This window comes from Taudactylus pleione, unplaced genomic scaffold (assembly GCF_031769625.1).
Source record: "Taudactylus pleione unplaced genomic scaffold, aTauple2 ptg000862l, whole genome shotgun sequence".
Lineage (NCBI taxonomy): Eukaryota > Metazoa > Chordata > Amphibia > Anura > Myobatrachidae > Taudactylus > Taudactylus pleione.
This window is the reverse complement of record NW_028285264.1, coordinates 760,117-778,566: the sequence shown is the minus strand read 5'-3', so window position 1 is coordinate 778,566 and position 18,450 is coordinate 760,117.

Below are 18,450 nucleotides of genomic sequence, written 5' to 3'. Positions count from 1 at the left end.
CCGCAGGTGTGGGATATAATAGAGATGGAGTCTGCCGGAGGTGCGGGATGTAATAGAGATCGTTTCTGCTGGAGGTGCGGGATGTAATAGAGAACGAGTCTGCCGGAGGTGCGGGATGTAATAGAGAGCGAGTATGCCGGAGGTGCGGGATGTAATAGAGATGGAGTCTGCCAAAGATGCGGGATGTAATAGAGATGGAGTCTGCAGGAGGTGCGGGATGTAATAGAGATCATGTCTGCCGGAGGTGAGGGATATAATAGAGAGTGAGTCTGCCTGAGGTGCGGGATGTAATAGAGATCGTGTCTGCCGGAGGTGCGGGATGTAATAGAGAGCGAGTCTGTCAGAGGTGCGGGATGTAATAGAGATGGAGTCTGCCAGAGGTACGGGATGTAATAGAGATAGTGTCTGCAAGAGGTGCGGGATGTAATAGAGAACGAGTCTGCCTGAGGTGCGGGATGTAATAGAGATCGAGTCTGCTGGAGGAACGGGATGTAATAGAGAGCGAGTCTGCCGGAGGTGCGGGATGTAATAGAGATGGAGTCTGCCAAAGATGCGGGATGTAATAGAGATGGAGTCTGCTGGAGGTGCAGGATGTAATAGAGATGGAGTCTGCCGGAGTTGCGGGATGTAATAGATATAGAGTCTGCCGGAGGTGAGGGGTGTAATAGAGATGGAGTCTGCCGGAGGTGCGGGATGTAATAGAGATGGAGTCTGCCGGAGGTGTGGGATATATTAGAGATCGGAGGTGCGGGATGTAATAGACATCGATTCTGCCGGAGGTTCGGGATGTAATAGAGATGGAGTCAGCCAGAGGTGAGGGATATAATAGAGATGGAGTCTGCCGGAGGTGCAGGATGCAATAGAGATGGAGTCTGCTGGAGGTGTGGGGTGTAATAGAGATGGAGTCTGCCAAAGATGCGGGATGTAATAGAGATGGAGTCTGCCGGAGGTGCGGGATGTAATAGAGATGGAGTCTGCCGGAGGTGCGGGATGCAATAGAGATTGGAGGTGCGGGATGCAATAGAGATCGGAGGTGCTGGATGTAATAGAGATGGAGTCTGCCGGAGGTGCAGGATGCAATAGAGATGGAGTCTGCTGTAGTTGTGGGGTGTAATAGAGATGGAGTCTGCCAAAGCTGCGGGATGTAATAGAGATGGAGTCTGCAGGAGGTGCGGGATGCAATAGAGATCGGAGGTGCGGGATGCAATAGAGATCGGAGGTGCGGAATGTAATAGACATCGAATCTGCCGGAGGTGCGGGATGTAATAGAGATCGAGTCTGCCAGAGGTGCGGGATGTAATAGAGATGGAGTCTGCCGCAGGTGTGGGATATAATAGAGATGGAGTCTGCCGCAGGTGCGGGATGTAATAGAGATCGTTTCTGCTGGAGGTGCGGGATGTAATAGAGAACGAGTCTGCCTGAGGTGCGGGATGTAATAGAGATAGTGACTGCCGGAGGTGCGGGATGTAATAGAGAGCGAGTATGCCGGAGGTGCGGGATGTAATAGAGACGGAGTCTGCCAAAGATGCGGGATGTAATAGAGATGGAGTCTGCCGGAGGTGCGGGATGTAATAGAGATCATGTCTGCCGGAGGTGAGGGATATAATAGAGAGTGAGTCTGCCTGAGGTGCGGGATGTAATAGAGATCGTGTCTGCCGGAGGTGCGGGATGTAATAGAGAGCGAGTCTGCCAGAGGTGCGGGATGTAATAGAGATGGAGTCTGCCGGAGGTACGGGATGTAATAGTGATCGTGTCTGCAAGAGGTGCGGGATGTAATAGAGAACGAGTCTGCCTGAGGTGCGGGATGTAATAGAGATGGAGTCTGCCAAAGATGCGGGATGTAATAGAGATGGAGTCTGCTGGAGGTGCAGGATGTAATAGAGATGGAGTCTGCCGGAGTTGCGGGATGTAATAGATATAGAGTCTGCCGGAGGTGAGGGGTGTAATAGAGATGGAGTCTGCCGGAGGTGCGGGATGTAATAGAGATGGAGTCTGCCGGAGGTGTGGGATATATTAGAGATCGGAGGTGCGGGATGTAATAGACATCGATTCTGCCGGAGGTTCGGGATGTAATAGAGATCGAGTCTGCCGGAGGTGCGGGATGTAATAGAGATGGAGTCAGCCAGAGGTGAGGGATATAATAGAGATGGAGTCTGCCGGAGGTGCAGGATGCAATAGAGATGGAGTCTGCTGGAGGTGTGGGGTGTAATAGAGATGGAGTCTGCCAAAGATGCGGGATGTAATAGAGATGGAGTCTGCCGGAGGTGCGGGATGTAATAGAGATGGAGTCTGCCGGAGATGCGGGATGCAATAGAGATTGGAGGTGCGGGATGCAATAGAGATCGGAGGTGCTGGATGTAATAGAGATGGAGTCTGCCGGAGGTGCAGGATGCAATAGAGATGGAGTCTGCTGTAGTTGTGGGGTGTAATAGAGATGGAGTCTGCCAAAGATGCGGGATGTAATAGAGATGGAGTCTGCAGGAGGTGCGGGATGCAATAGAGATCGGAGGTGCGGGATGCAATAGAGATCGGAGGTGCGGAATGTAATAGACATCGATTCTGCCGGAGGTGCGGGATGTAATAGAGATCGAGTCTGCCAGAGGTGCGGGATGTAATAGAGATGGAGTCTGCCGCAGGTGTGGGATATAATAGAGATGGAGTCTGCCGGAGGTGCGGGATGTAATAGAGATCGTTTCTGCTGGAAGTGCGGGATGTAACAGAGAACGAGTCTGCCTGAGGTGCGGGATGTAATAGAGATAGTGACTGCCGGCGGTGCGGGATGTAATAGAGAGCGAGTATGCCGGAGGTGCGGGATGTAATAGAGACGGAGTCTGCCAAAGATGCGGGATGTAATAGAGATGGAGTCTGCCGGAGGTGCGGGATGTAATAGAGATCATGTCTGCCGGAGGTGAGGGATATAATAGTGAGTGAGTCTGCCTGAGGTGCGGGATGTAATAGAGATCGTGTCTGCCGGAGGTGCGGGATGTAATAGAGAGCGAGTCTGCCAGAGGTGCGGGATGTAATAGAGATGGAGTCTGCCGGAGGTACGGGATGTAATAGAGATCGTGTCTGCAAGAGGTGCGGGATGTAATAGAGAACGAGTCTGACTGAGGTGCGGGATGTAATAGAGATCGAGTCTGCCGGAGGAGCGGGATGTAATAGAGAGCGAGTCTGCCGGAGGTGCGGGATGTAATAGAGATGGAGTCTGCCAAAGATACGGGATGTAATAGAGATGGAGTCTGCTGGAGGTGCAGGATGTAATAGAGATGGAGTCTGCCGGAGGTGCGGGATGTAATAGATATAGAGTCTGCCGGAGGTGAGGGGTGTAATAGAGATGGAGACTGCCGCAGGTGCGGAATGTAATAGAGAGCGAGGCTGCCGAAGGTGCGGGATGTAATAGAGAGCGAGTCTGCCGGAGGTGCGGGATGTAATAGAGGATCGGGTCTGCCGGAGGTGCAGGATGTAATAGAGATGGAGTCTGCCAAAGATGCGGGATGTAATAGAGATAGAGTCTGCCGGAGGTGCGGGATGCAATAGAGAGCGAGTCTGCCTGAGGTGCAGGATGTAATAGAGATCGTGTCTGCCGGAGGTGCGGGATGTAATAGAGAGCGAGTCTGCTGGAGGTGCGGGATGTAATAGAGATGGAGTCTGCCAGAGGTGCGCGATGTAATAGAGATCGTGTCTGCCGGAGGTGCGGGATGTAACAGAGAACGAGTCTGCCTGAGGTGCGGGATGTAATAGAGATCGTGTCTGCCGGAGGTGCGGGTTGTAATAGAGAATGAGTCTGCCGGAGGTGCGGGATGTAATAGAGATGGAGTCTGCCAAAGATGCGGGATGTAATAGAGATGGAGTCTGCTGGAGGTGCAGGATGTAATAGAGATGGAGTCTGCCGGAGGTGCGGGATGTAATAGAGAGCGAGTCTGCCGGAGGTGCGGGATGTAATAGAGATGGAGTCTGCCGGAGGTACGGGATGTAATAGAGATCGTGTCTGCTGGAGGTGCGGGATGTAATAGAGAACGAGTCTGCCTGAGGTGCGGGATGTAATAGAGATCGTGTCTGCCGGAGGATCGGGATGTAATAGAGAGCGAGTCTGCCGGAGGTGCAGGATGTAATAGAGATGGAGTCTGCCAAAGATGCGGGATGTAATAGAGATGGAGTCTGCTGGAGGTGCAGGATGTAATAGATATTGAGTCTGCCGGAGGTGCGGGATGTAATAGAGATAGAGTCTGCCGGAGGTGAGGGGTGTAATAGAGATGGAGACTGGCGCAGGTGCAGAATGTAATAGAGAGCGAGGCTGCCGAAGGTGCGGGATGTAATAGAGAGCGAGTCTGCTGGAAGTGTGGGATGTAATAGAGATCGGGTCTGCCGGAGGTGCAGGATGTAATAGAGATGGAGTCTGCCAAAGATGCGGGATGTAATAGAGATAGAGTCTGCCGGAGGTGCGGGATGCAATAGAGAGCGAGTCTGCCTGAGGTGCGGGATGTAATAGAGATCGTGTGTGCCGGAGGTGCGGGATGTAATAGAGAGCGAGTCTGCTGGAGGTGCGGGATGTAATAGAGATGGAGTCTGCCGTAGGTGCGCGATGTAATAGAGATCGTGTCTGCCGGAGGTGCGGGATGTAATAGAGAACAAGTCTGCCTGAGGTGCGGGATGTAATAGAGATCGTGTCTGCCGGAGGTGCGGGATGTAATAGAGAGCGAGTCTGCCGGAGATGCGGGATGTAATAGAGATGGAGTCTGCCAAAGATGCGGTATGTAATAGAGATGGAGTCTGCTGGAGGTGCAGGATGTAATAGAGATGGAGTCTGCCGGAGGTGCGGGATGTAATAGAGAGCGAGTCTGCCGGAGGTGCGGGATGTAATAGAGATAGAGTCTGCCGGAGGTGCGGGATGTAATAGAGATGGAGTCTGCCGGAGGTGTGGGATGTAATAGAGAGCGTGTCTGCTGGAGGTGCGGGATGTAATAGAGATCGAGTCTGCCGGAGGTGCGGGATGTAATAGAGATGGAGTCTGCCAAAGATGCGGGATGGAATAGAGATGGAGTCTGCCAAAGATGCGGGATGTAATAGAGAGTGAGTCTGCTGGAGGTGCGGGATGTAATAGAGATATAGAGTCTGCCGGAGGTGCGGGATGTAATAGAGATATAGAGTCTGCCGGGGGTGCGGGATGTAATAGAGATGGAGTCTGCCAGAGGTGCGGGATGTAATAGAGAGTGAGTCTGCCGGACGTTCAGGATGTAATAGAGAGCGAGTCTGCCTGAGGTGCGGGATGTAATAGAGATCGTGTCTGCCGGAGGTGCGGGATGTAATAGAGAGTGAGTCTGCCGGAGGTGCGGGATGTAATAGAGATGGAGTCTGCCAAAGATGCGGGATGTAATAGAGATGGAGTCTCCTGGAGGTGCAGGATGTAAAAGAGATGGAGTCTGCCGGAGGTGCGGGATGTAATAGAGAGCGAGTCTGCCGGAGGTGCGGGATGTAATAGAGATGGAGTCTGCCGGAGGTATGGGATGTAATAGAGATCGTGTCTGCCGGAGGTGCGGGATGTAATAGAGAACGAGTTTCCCTGAGGTGCGGGATGTAATAGAGATCGTGTCTGCCGGAGGTGCGGGATGTAATAGAGAGCGAGTCTGCCGGAGGTGCGGGATGTAATAGAGATGGAGTCTGCCAAAGATGCGGGATGTAATAGAGATGGAGTCTGCTGGAGGTGCAGGATGTAATAGAGATGGAGTCTGCCGGAGGTGCGGGATGTAATAGAGATAGAGTCTGCCGGAGGTGAGGGGTGTAATAGAGATGGAGACTGGCGCAGGTGCAGAATGTAATAGAGAGCGAGGCTGCCGAAGGTGCGGGATGTAATAGAGAGCGAGTCTGCCGGAAGTGCGGGATGTAATAGAGATCGGGTCTGCCGGAGGTGCAGGATGTAATAGAGATGGAGTCTGCCAAAGATGCGGGATGTAATAGAGATAGAGTCTGCCGGAGGTGCGGGATGCAATAGAGAGCGAGTCTGCCTGAGGTGCGGGATGTAATAGAGATCGTGTCTGCCGGAGGTGCGGGATGTAATAGAGAGCGAGTCTGCTGGAGGTGCTGGATGTAATAGAGATGGAGTCTGCCAGAGGTGCGCGATGTAATAGAGATCGTGTCTGCCGGAGGTGCGGGATGTAATAGAGAACAAGTCTGCCTGAGGTGCGGGATGTAATAGAGATCGTGTCTGCCGGAGGTGCGGGATGTAATAGAGAGCGAGTCTGCCGGAGGGGCGGGATGTAATAGAGATGGAGTCTGCCAAAGATGCGGGATGTAATAGAGATGGAGTCTGCTGGAGGTGCAGGATGTAATAGAGATGGAGTCTGCCGGAGGTGCGGGATGTAATAGAGAGCGAGTCTGCCGGAGGTGCGGGATGTAATAGAGATCGAGTCTGCCGGAGGTGCGGGATGTAATAGAGATGGAGTCTGCCAAAGATGCGGGATGGAATAGAGATGGAGTCTGCCAAAGATGCGGGATGTAATAGAGAGTAAGTCTGCTGGAGGTGCGGGATGTAATAGAGATATAGAGTCTGCCGGAGGTGCGGGATGTAATAGAGATATAGAGTCTGCCGGGGGTGCGGGATGTAATAGAGATGGAGTCTGCCAGAGGTGCGGGATGTAATAGAGAGTGAGTCTGCCGGACGTTCAGGATGTAATAGAGAGCGAGTCTGCCAGAGGTGCGGGATGTAATAGAGATCGAGTCTGCCTGAGGTGCGGGATGTAATAGAGATCGAGTCTGCCGGAGGTGCGGGATGTAATAGAGAGCGAGTCTGCCTGAGGTGCGGGATATAATAGAGATGGAGTCTACCTGAGGTTCGGGATGTAATAAAGAGCGAGTCTGCCAGAGGTGCGGGATGTAATAGAGAGCGAGTCTGCCGGAGGTGCGGGATGTAATAGAGAGCGAGTCTGCCGGAGGAGCGGGATGTAATAGAGAGTGAGTCTACCGGAGGTTCGGGATGTAATAGAGAGCGAGTCTGCCGGAGGTGCAGGATGTAATAGAGAGTGAGTCTGCCGGAGGTTCGGGATGTAATAGAGAGCGAGTCTGCCGGAAGTGCGGGATGTAATAGAGATCGAGTCTGCCGGAGGTGCAGGATGTAATAGAGATATAGAGCCTGTCAGGGGTGAGGGATGTAATAGAGATGGAGTCTGCCAAAGGTGCAGGATGTAATAGAGATCGAGTCTGCCGGAGGTGCAGGATGTAATAGAGATCAAGTCTGCGGGGGGTGCGGGATGTAATAGAGATCGAGTCTGCCGGAGGTGCGGGATGTAATAGTGATCGACTCTGCGGGAGGTGCGGGATGTAATAGAGATTGAGTCTGCTGGAGGTGCGGGATGTAATAGAGATCGAGTCTGCCGGAGGAGCAGGATGTAATAGACATCAATTCTGCCGTAGGTGCTGGATGTAATAGAGATCGAGACTGCCGGAGGTGCGGAATGTAATAGACATCGACTCTGCCGGAGGTGCGGGAGGTAATAGACATCGACTCTGCCGGAGGTGTGGGATGTAATAGAGAGCGAGTCTGCCGGAGGTGCGGGATGTAATAGACATCGACTCTGCCGGAGGTGCGGGATGTAATAGACATCGACTCTGCCGGAGGTGCGGGATGTAATAGAAATTGACTCTGCCGGAGGTGTGGGATGTAATAGAGAGCGAGTCTGCCGAAGGTGCGGGATGTAATAGAGAGCGAGTCTGCCGGAGGTGCGGGATGTAATAGAGATCGGGTCTGCCGGAGGTGCAGGATGTAATAGAGATGGAGTCTGCCAAAGATGCGGGATGTAATAGAGATAGAGTCTGCCGGAGGTGCGGGATGCAATAGAGAGCGCGTCTGCCTGAGGTGCGGGATGTAATAGAGATCGTGTCTGCCTGAGGTACGGGATGTAATAGAGATCGTGTCTGCCAGAGGTGCGGGATGTAATAGAGAACGAGTCTGCTTGAGGTGCGGGATGTAATAGAGATCATGTCTGCCGGATTTGCGGGATGTAATAGAGAGCGAGTCTGCCGGAGTTGCGGGATGTAATAAAGATGGAGTCTGCCAAAGATGCGGGATGTAATAGAGATGGAGTTTGCTTGAGGTGCAGGATGTAATAGAGATGGAGTCTGCCTGAGGTGCAGGATGTAATAGAGATAGAGTCTGCCGGAGGTGAGGGGTGTAATAGAGATGGAGACTGGCGCAGGTGCGGAATGTAATAGAGATTGTGTCTGCCGGAGGTGCGGGATGTAATAGAGAGCGAGTCTGCCGGAGGTGCGGGATGTAATAGAGATCGAGTCTGCCGGAGGTGCAGGATGTAAAAGACAGCGATTCTGCCGGAGGTGCGGGATGTAATAGAGATCGAGTCTGCCGGAGGTGCGGGATGTAATAGACATCGCCTCTGCCGGAGGTGCAGGATGTAAAAGACAGCGATTCTGCCGGAGGTGCGGGATGTAATAGACATCGACTCTGCCGGAGGTGCGGGATGTAATAGACATCGCCTCTGCCGGAGGTACGGGATGTAATAGAGATATAGAGTCTGCCGGATGTGCGAGATGTAATAGAGATATAGAGTCTGCCGGAGGTGCGGGATGTAATAGAAATATAGAGTCTGCCGGAGGTGCGGGATGCAATAGAGATCGGAGGTGCGGGATGTAATAGAGATAGAGAGTGCCGGAGGTGCGGGATGTAATAGAGATTGAGTCTGCCAGAGGTGCGGGATGCAATAGAGATCGAGTCTGCCGGAGGTGCGGGATGTAATAGAGATGGAGTCTGCTGGAGGTGTGGGGTGTAATAGAGATGGAGTCTGCCAAAGATGCGGGATGTAATAGAGATGGAGTCTGCCGGAGGTGCGGGATGTAATAGAGATGGAGTCTGCCGGAGGTGTGGGATATATTAGAGATCGGAGGTGCGGGATGTAATAGACATCAATTCTGCCGGAGGTTCGGGATGTAATAGAGATGGAGTCAGCCAGAGGTGAGGGATATAATAGAGATGGAGTCTGCCGGAGATGCAGGATACAATAGAGATGGAGTCTGCTGGAGGTGTAGGGTGTAATAGAGATGGAGTCTGCCAAAGATGCGGGATGTAATAGAGATGGAGTCTGCCAGAGGTGCGGGATGTAATAGAGATAGAGTCTGCCGGAGGTGAGGGATGCAATAGAGATTGGAGGTGCGGGATGCAATAGAGATCGGAGGTGCTGGATGTAATAGAGATGGAGTCTGCCGGAGGTGCAGGATGCAATAGAGATGGAGTCTGCTGGAGGTGTGGGGTGTAATAGAGATGGAGTCTGCCAAAGATGCGGGATGTAATAGTGATGGAGTCTGCAGGAGGTGCGGGATGCAATAGAGATCGGAGGTGTGGGATGCAATAGAGATCGGAGGAGCGGGATGTAATAGACATCGATTCTGCCGGAGCTGCGGGATGTAATAGAGATCGAGTCTGCCAGAGGTGCGGGATGTAATAGAGATGGAGTTTGCCGTAGGTGTGGGATATAATAGAGATGGAGTCTGCCGGAGGTGCGGGATGTAATAGAGATCATTTCTGCTGGAGGTGCGGGATGTAATAGAGAACGAGTCTGCCTGAGGTGCGGGATGTAATAGAGATCGTGACTGCCGGAGGTGCGGGATGTAATAGAGAGCGAGTATGCCGGAGGTGCGGGATGTAACAGAGAAGGAGTCTGCTAAAGATGTGGGATGTAATAGAGATCATGTCTGCCGGAGGTGAATGATATAATAGAGAGTGAGTCTGCCTGAGGTGCGGGATGTAATAGAGATTGTGTCTGCCGGAGGTGCGGGATGTAATAGAGAGTGAGTCTGCCGGATGTGCGGGATGTAATTGAGATGGAGTCTGCCAAAGATGCGGGATGTAATAGAGATGGAGTCTGCTGGAGGTGCAGGATGTAATAGAGATGGAGTCTGCCGGAGGTGCGGGATGTAATAGAGAGCGAGTCTGCCGGAGGTGCGGGATGTAATAGAGATGGAGTCTGCCGGAGGTACGGGATGTAATAGAGATCGTGTCTGCCAGAGGTGAGGGATGTAATAGAGAACGAGTCTGCCTGAGGTGCGGGATGTAATAGAGATCGTGTCTGCCGGAGGTGCGGGATGTAATAGAGAGCGAGTCTGCCGGAGGTGCGGGATGTAATAGAGATGGAGTCTGCCAAAGATGCGGGATGTAATAGAGATGGAGTCTGCTGGAGGTGCAGGATGTAATAGAGATGGAGTCTGCCGGAGGTGCGGGATGTAATAGAGATAGAGTCTGATGGAGGTGAGGGGTGTAATAGAGATGGAGACTGGCGCAGGTGCTGAATGTAATAGAGAGCGAGGCTGCCGAAGGTGCGGGATGTAATAAAGAGTGACTCTGCCGGAGGTGCGGGATGTAATAGAGATCGGGTCTGCCGGAGGTGCTGGATGTAATAGAGATGGAGTCTGCCAAAGATGCGGGATGTAATAGAGATAGAGTCTGCCGGAGGTGCGGGATGCAATAGAGAGCGAGTCTGCCTGAGGTGCGGGATGTAATAGAGATCGTGTCTGCCGGAGGTGCGGGATGTAATAGAGAGCGAGTCTGCTGGAGGTGCGGGATGTAATAGAGATGGAGTATGCCGGAGGTGCGCGATGTAATAGAGATCGTGTCTGCTAGAGGTGCGGGATGTAATAGAGAACAAGTCTGCCTGAGGTGCGGGATGTAATAGAGATCGTGTCTGCCGGAGGTGCGGGATGTAATAGAGAGTGAGTCTGCCGGAGGTGCGGGATGTAATAGAGATGGAGTCTGCCAAAGATGCGGGATGTAATAGAGATGGAGTCTGCTGGAGGTGCAGGATGTAATAGAGATGGAGTCTGCCGGAGGTGCGGGATGTAATAGAGATAGAGTCTGCCGGAGGTGCGGGATGCAATAGAGAGCGAGTCTGCCTGAGGTGCGGGATGTAATAGAGATCGTGTCTGCCGGAGGTGCGGGATTTAATAGAGAGCGAGTCTGCTGGAGGTGCGGGATGTAATAGAGATGGAGTCTGCCGGAGGTGCGCGATGTAATAGAGATCGTGTCTGGCGGAGGTGTGGGATGTAATAGAGAGCGAGTCTGCCGAAGGTGCGGGATGTAATAGAGAGCGAGTCTGCCGGAGGTGCGGTCTGTAATAGAGATCGGGTCTGCCGGAGGTGCAGGATGTAATAGAGATGGAGTCTGCCAAAGATGCGGGATGTAATAGAGATAGAGTCTGCCGGAGGTGCTGGATGCAATAGAGAGCGAGTCTGCCTGAGGTGCGGGATGTAATAGAGATCGTGTCTGCCGGAGGTGCGGGATTTAATAGAGAGCGAGTCTGCTGGAGGTGCGGGATGTAATAGAGATGGAGTCTGCCGGAGGTGCGCGATGTAATAGAGATCGTGTCTGCCGGAGGTGCGGGATGTAATAGAGAACGAGTCTGCCTGAGTTGCGGGATGTAATAGAGATCGTGTCTGGCGGAGGTGCGGATTTAATAGAGAGTGAGTCTGCCAGAGGTGCGGGATGTAATAGGGATGGAGTCTGCCAAAGATGCGGGATGAAATAGAGATGGAGTCTGCTGGAGGTGCAGGATGTAATAGAGATGGAGTCTGCCGGAGGTGCGGGATGTAATAGAGAGCGAGTCAGCCGGAGGTGCGGGATGTAATAGAGATGGAGTCTGCCGGAGGTACGGGATGTAATAGAGATCGTGTCTGCCAGAGGTGCGGGATGTAATAGAGAACGAGTCTGCCTGAGGTGCGGGATGTAATAGAGATCGTGTCTGCTGGAGGTGCGGGATGTAATAGAGAACGAGTCTGCCTGAGGTGCGGGATGTAATAGAGATCGTGACTGCCGGAGGTGCGGGATGTAATAGAGAGCGAGTCTGCTGGAGGTGCGGGATGTAATAGAGATGGAGTCTGCCAAAGATGCGGGATGTAATAGAGATGGAGTCTGCTGGAGGTGCAGGATGTAATAGAGATGGAGTCTGCCGGAGGTGCGGAATGTAATAGATATAGAATCTGTCGGAGGTGAGGGGTGTAATAGAGATGGAGTCTGCCGGAGGTGCGGGATGTAATAGAGATGGAGTCTGCCGGAGGTGTGGGATATATTAGAGATCGGAGGTGCGGGATGTAATAGACATCGATTCTGCCGGAGGTTCAGGATTTAATAGAGATCGAGTCTGCCGGAGGTGCGGGATGTAATAGAGATGGAGTCAGCCAGAGGTGAGGGATATAATAGAGATGGAGTCTGCCGGAGGTGCGGGATGTAATAGAGATGGAGTCTGCCAAAGATGCGGGATGTAATAGAGATGGAGTCTGCCGGAGGTGCGGGATGTAATAGAGATGGAGTCTGCCGGAGGTGCGGGATGCAATAGAGATTGGAGGTGCGGGATGCAATAGAGATCGGAGGTGCTGGATGTAATAGAGATGGAGTCTGCCGGAGGTGCAGGATGCAATAGAGATGGAGTCTGCTGTAGTTGTGGGGTGTAATAGAGATGGAGTCTGCCAAAGATGCGGGATGTAATAGAGATGGAGTCTGCAGGAGGTGCGGGATGCAATAGAGATCGGAGGTGCGGAATGCAATAGAGATCGGAGGTGCGGAATGTAATAGACATCGATTCTGTCGGAGGTGCGGGATGTAATAGAGATGGAGTCTGCCAGAGGTGCGGGATGTAATAGAGATGGAGTCTGCCGCAGGTGTGGGATATAATAGAGATGGAGTCTGCCGGAGGTGCGGGATGTAATAGAGATCGTTTCTGCTGGAGGTGCGGGATGTAAAAGAGAACGAGTCTGCCTGAGGTGCGGGATGTAATAGAGATCGAGTCTGCCGGAGGAGCGGGATGTAATAGAGAGCGAGTCTGCCGGAGGTGCGGGATGTAATAGAGATGGAGTCTGCCAAAGATGCGGGATGTAATAGAGATGGAGTCTGCTGGAGGTGCAGGATGTAATAGAGATGGAGTCTGCCGGAGGTGCGGGATGTAATAGATATAGAGTCTGCCGGAGGTGAGGGGTGTAATAGAGATGGAGACTGCCGCAGGTGCGGAATGTAATAGAGAGCGAGGCTGCCGAAGGTGAGGGATGTAATAGAGAGCGAGTCTGCCGGAGGAGCGGGATGTAATAGAGGATCGGGTCTGCCGGAGGTGCAGGATGTAATAGAGATGGAGTCTGCCAAAGATGCGGGATGTAATAGAGATAGAGTCTGCCGGAGGTGCGGGATGCAATAGAGAGCGAGTCTGCCGGAGGTGCTGGATGTAATAGAGATCGTGTCTGCCGGAGGTGCGGGATGTAATAGAGAGCGAGTCTGCTGGAGGTGCGGGATGTAATAGAGATGGAGTCTGCCAGAGGTGCGCGATGTAATAGAGATCGTGTCTGCCGGAGGTGCGGGCTGTAATAGAGAACGAGTCTGCCTGAGGTGCGGGATGTAATAGAGATCGTGTCTGCCGGAGGTGCGGGATGTAATAGAGAGTGAGTCTGCCGGAGGTGCGGGATGTAATAGAGATGGAGTCTGCCAAAGATGCGGGATGTAATAGAGATGGAGTCTGCTGGAGGTGCAGGATGTAATAGAGATGGAGTCTGCCGGAGGTGCGGGATGTAATAGAGAGCGAGTCTGCCGGAGGTGCGGGATGTAATAGAGATGGAGTCTGCCGGAGGTACGGGATGTAATAGAGATCGTGTCTGCCGGAGGTGCGGGATGTAATAGAGAACAAGTCTGCCTGAGGTGCGGGATGTAATAGAGATCGTGTCTGCCGGAGGTGCGGGATGTAATAGAGAGCGAGTCTGCCGGAGGTGCGGGATGTAATAGAGATGGAGTCTGCCAAAGATGCGGGATGTAATAGAGATGGAGTCTGCTGGATGTGCAGGATGTAATAGAGATGGAGTCTGCCGGAGGTGCGGGATGTAATAGAGATAGAGTCTGCCGGAGGTGAGGGGTGTAATAGAGATGGAGACTGGCGCAGGTGCAGAATGTAATAGAGAGCGAGGCTGCCGAAGGTGCGGGATGTAATAGAGAGCGAGTCTGCCGGAAGTGCGGGATGTAATAGAGATCGGGTCTGCCGGAGGTGCAGGATGTAATAGAGATAGAGTCTGCCGGAGGTGCGGGATGCAATAGAGAGCGAGTCTGCCTGAGGTGCGGGATGTAATAGAGATCGTGTCTGCCGGAGGTGCGGGATGTAATAGAGAGCGAGTCTGCTGGAGGTGCGGGATGTAATAGAGATGGAGTCTGCCGGAGGTGCGCGATGTAATAGAGATTGTGTCTGCCGGAGGTGCGGGATGTAATAGAGAACAAGTCTGCCTGAGGTGCGGGATGTAATAGAGATCGTGTCTGCCGGAGGTGCGGGATGTAATAGAGAGCGAGTCTGCCGGAGGTGCGGGATGTAATAGAGATGGAGTCTGCCAAAGATGCGGGATGTAATAGAGATGGAGTCTGCTGGAGGTGCAGGATGTAATAGAGATGGAGTCTGCCGGAGGTGCGGGATGTAATAGAGAGCGAGTCTGCCGGAGGTGCGGGATGTAATAGAGATGGAGTCTGCCGGAGGTGCGGGATGTAATAGAGATGGAGTCTGCCGGAGGTGCGGGATGTAATAGAGAGCGTGTCTGCCGGAGGTGCGGGATGTAATAGAGATCGAGTCTGCCGGAGGTGCGGGATGTAATAGAGATGGAGTCTGCCAAAGATGCGGGATGGAATAGAGATGGAGTCTGCCAAAGATGCGGGATGTAATAGAGAGTGAGTCTGCTGGAGGTGCGGGATGTAATAGAGATATAGAGTCTGCCGGAGGTGCGGGATGTAATAGAGATATAGAGTCTGCCGGGGGTGCGGGATGTAATAGAGAACAAGTCTGCCTGAGGTGCGGGATGTAATAGAGATCGTGTCTGCCGGAGGTGCGGGATGTAATAGAGAGCGAGTCTGCCGGAGGTGCGGGATGTAATAGAGATGGAGTCTGCCAAAGATGCGGGATGTAATAGAGATGGAGTCTGCTGGAGGTGCAGGATGTAATAGAGATGGAGTCTGCCAGAGGTGCGGGATGTAATAGAGAGCGAGTCTGCCGGAGGTGCGGGATGTAATAGAGATGGAGTCTGCCGGAGGTGCGGGATGTAATAGAGATGGAGTCTGCCGGAGGTGCGGGATGTAATAGAGAGCGTGTCTGCCGGAGGTGCGGGATGTAATAGAGATCGAGTCTGCCGGAGGTGCGGGATGTAATAGAGATGGAGTCTGCCAAAGATGCGGGATGGAATAGAGATGGAGTCTGCCAAAGATGCGGGATGTAATAGAGAGTGAGTCTGCTGGAGGTGCGGGATGTAATAGAGATATAGAGTCTGCCGGAGGTGCGGGATGTAATAGAGATATAGAGTCTGCCGGGGGTGCAGGATGTAATAGAGATGGAGTCTGCCAGAGGTGCGGGATGTAATAGAGAGTGAGTCTGCCGGACGTTCGGGATGTAATAGAGAGCGAGTCTGCCAGAGGTGCGGGATGTAATAGAGATCGAGTCTGCCTGAGGTGCGGGATGTAATAGAGATCGAGTCTGCCGGAGGTGCGGAATGTAATAGAGAGCGAGTCTGCCTGAGGTGCGGGATATAATAGAGATGGAGTCTGCCAAAGATGCAGGATGTAATAGAGATGGAGTCTGCTGGAGGTGCAGGATGTAATAGAGATGGAGTCTGCCGGAGGTGCGGAATGTAATAGATATAGAGTCTGCCGGAGGTGAGGGGTGTAATAGAGATGGAGTCTGCCAAAGATGCGGGATGGAATAGAGATGGAGTCTGCCAAAGATGCGGGATGTAATAGAGAGTGAGTCTGCTGGAGGTGCGGGATGTAATAGAGATATAGAGTCTGCCGGAGGTGCGGGATGTAATAGAGATATAGAGTCTGCCGGGGGTGCGGGATGTAATAGAGAACAAGTCTGCCTGAGGTGCGGGATGTAATAGAGATCGTGTCTGCCGGAGGTGCGGGATGTAATAGAGAGCGAGTCTGCCGGAGGTGCGGGATGTAATAGAGATGGAGTCTGCCAAAGATGCGGGATGTAATAGAGATGGAGTCTGCTGGAGGTGCAGGATGTAATAGAGATGGAGTCTGCCGGAGGTGCGGGATGTAATAGAGAGCGAGTCTGCCGGAGGTGCGGGATGTAATAGAGGTGGAGTCTGCCGGAGGTGCGGGATGTAATAGAGATGGAGTCTGCCGGAGGTGCGGGATGTAATAGAGAGCGTGTCTGCCGGAGGTGCGGGATGTAATAGAGATCGAGTCTGCCGGAGGTGCGGGATGTAATAGAGATGGAGTCTGCCAAAGATGCGGGATGGAATAGAGATGGAGTCTGCCAAAGATGCGGGATGTAATAGAGAGTGAGTCTGCTGGAGGTGCGGGATGTAATAGAGATATAGATTCTGCCGGAGGTGCGGGATGTAATAGGGATATAGAGTCTGCCGGGGGTGCGGGATGTAATAGAGATGGAGTCTGCCAGAGGTGCGGGATGTAATAGAGAGTGAGTCTGCCGGACGTTCGGGATGTAATAGAGAGCGAGTCTGCCAGAAGTGCGGGATGTAATAGAGATCGAGTCTGCCTGAGGTGCGGGATGTAATAGAGATCGAGTCTGCCGGAGGTGCGGGATGTAATAGAGAGCGAGTCTGCCTGAGGTGCGGGATATAATAGAGATGGAGTCTGCCAAAGATGCAGGATGTAATAGAGATGGAGTCTGCTGGAGGTGCAGGATGTAATAGAGATGGAGTCTGCCGGAGGTGCGGAATGTAATAGATATAGAGTCTGCCGGAGGTGAGGGGTGTAATAGAGATGGAGTCTGCCGGAGGTGTGGGATATATTAGAGATCGGAGGTGCGGGATGTAATAGACATCGATTCTGCCGGAGGTTCGGGATGTAATAGAGATCGAGTCTGCCGGAGGTGCGGGATGTAATAGAGATGGAGTCAGCCAGAGGTGAGGGATATAATAGAGATGGAGTCTGCCGGAGGTGCGGGATGCAATAGAGATGGAGTCTGCTGTAGTTGTGGGGTGTAATAGAGATGGAGTCTGCCAAAGATGCGGGATGTAATAGAGATGGAGTCTGCCGGAGGTGCGCGATGTAATAGAGATCGTGTCTGCCGGAGGTGCGGGATGTAATAGAGAACGAGTCTGCCTGAGGTGCGGGATGTAATAGAGATCGTGTCTGCCGGATGTGCGGTATGTAATAGAGAGCGAGTCTGCCAGAGGTGCGGGATGTAATAGAGATGGAGTTTGCCGGAGGTACGGGATGTAATAGAGATCGTGTCTGCAAGAGGTTCGGGATGTAATAGAGAACGAGTCTGCCTGAGGTGCGGGATGTAATAGAGATCGAGTCTGCCGGAGGAGCGGGATGTAATAGAGAGCGAGTCTGCCGGAGGTGCGGGATGTAATAGAGATGGAGTCTGCCAAAGATGCGGGATGTAATAGAGATGGAGTCTGCTGGAGGTGCAGGATGTAATAGAGATGGAGTCTGCCGGAGGTGCGGAATGTAATAGATATAGAGTCTGCCGGAGGTGAGGGGTGTAATAGAGATGGAGTCTGCCTGAGGTGCGGGATGTAATAGAGATGGAGTCTGCCGGAGGTGTGGGATATATTAGAGATCGGAGGTGCGGGATGTAATAGACATCGATTCTGCCGGAGGTTCAGGATGTAATAGAGATGGAGTCTGCCAGAGGTGCGGGATGTAATAGAGATAGAGTCTGCTGGAGGTGAGGGATGCAATAGAGATTGGAGGTGCGGGATGCAATAGAGATCGGAGGTGCTGGATGTAATAGAGATGGAGTCTGCCGGAGGTGCAGGATGCAATAGAGATGGAGTCTGCTGGAGGTGTGGGGTGTAATAGAGATGGAGTCTGCCAAAGATGTGGGATGTAATAGAGATGGAGTCTGCAGGAGGTGCGGGATGCAATAGAGATCGGAGGTGTGGGATGCAATAGAGATCGGAGGAGCGGGATGTAATAGACATCGATTCTGCCGGAGCTGCGGGATGTAATAGAGATCGAGACTGCCAGAGGTGCGGGATGTAATAGAGATGGAGTCTGCCGTAGGTGTGGGATATAATAGAGATGGAGTCTGCCGGAGGTGCGGGATGTAATAGAGATCATTTCTGCTGGAGGTGCGGGATGTAATAGAGAACGAGTCTGCCTGAGGTGCGGGATGTAATAGAGATCGTGACTGCCGGAGGTGCGGGATGTAATAGAGAGCGAGTATGCCGGAGGTGCGGGATGTAACAGAGAAGGAGTCTGCTAAAGATGCGGGATGTAATAGAGATCATGTCTGCCGGAGGTGAATGATATAATAGAGAGTGAGTCTGCCTGAGGTGCGGGATGTAATAGAGATTGTGTCTGCCGGAGGTGCGGGATGTAATAGAGAGTGAGTCTGCCGGAGGTGCGGGATGTAATTGAGATGGAGTCTGCCAAAGATGCGGGATGTAATAGAGATGGAGTCTGCTGGAGGTGCAGGATGTAATAGAGATGGAGTCTGCCGGAGGTGCGGGATGTAATAGAGAGCG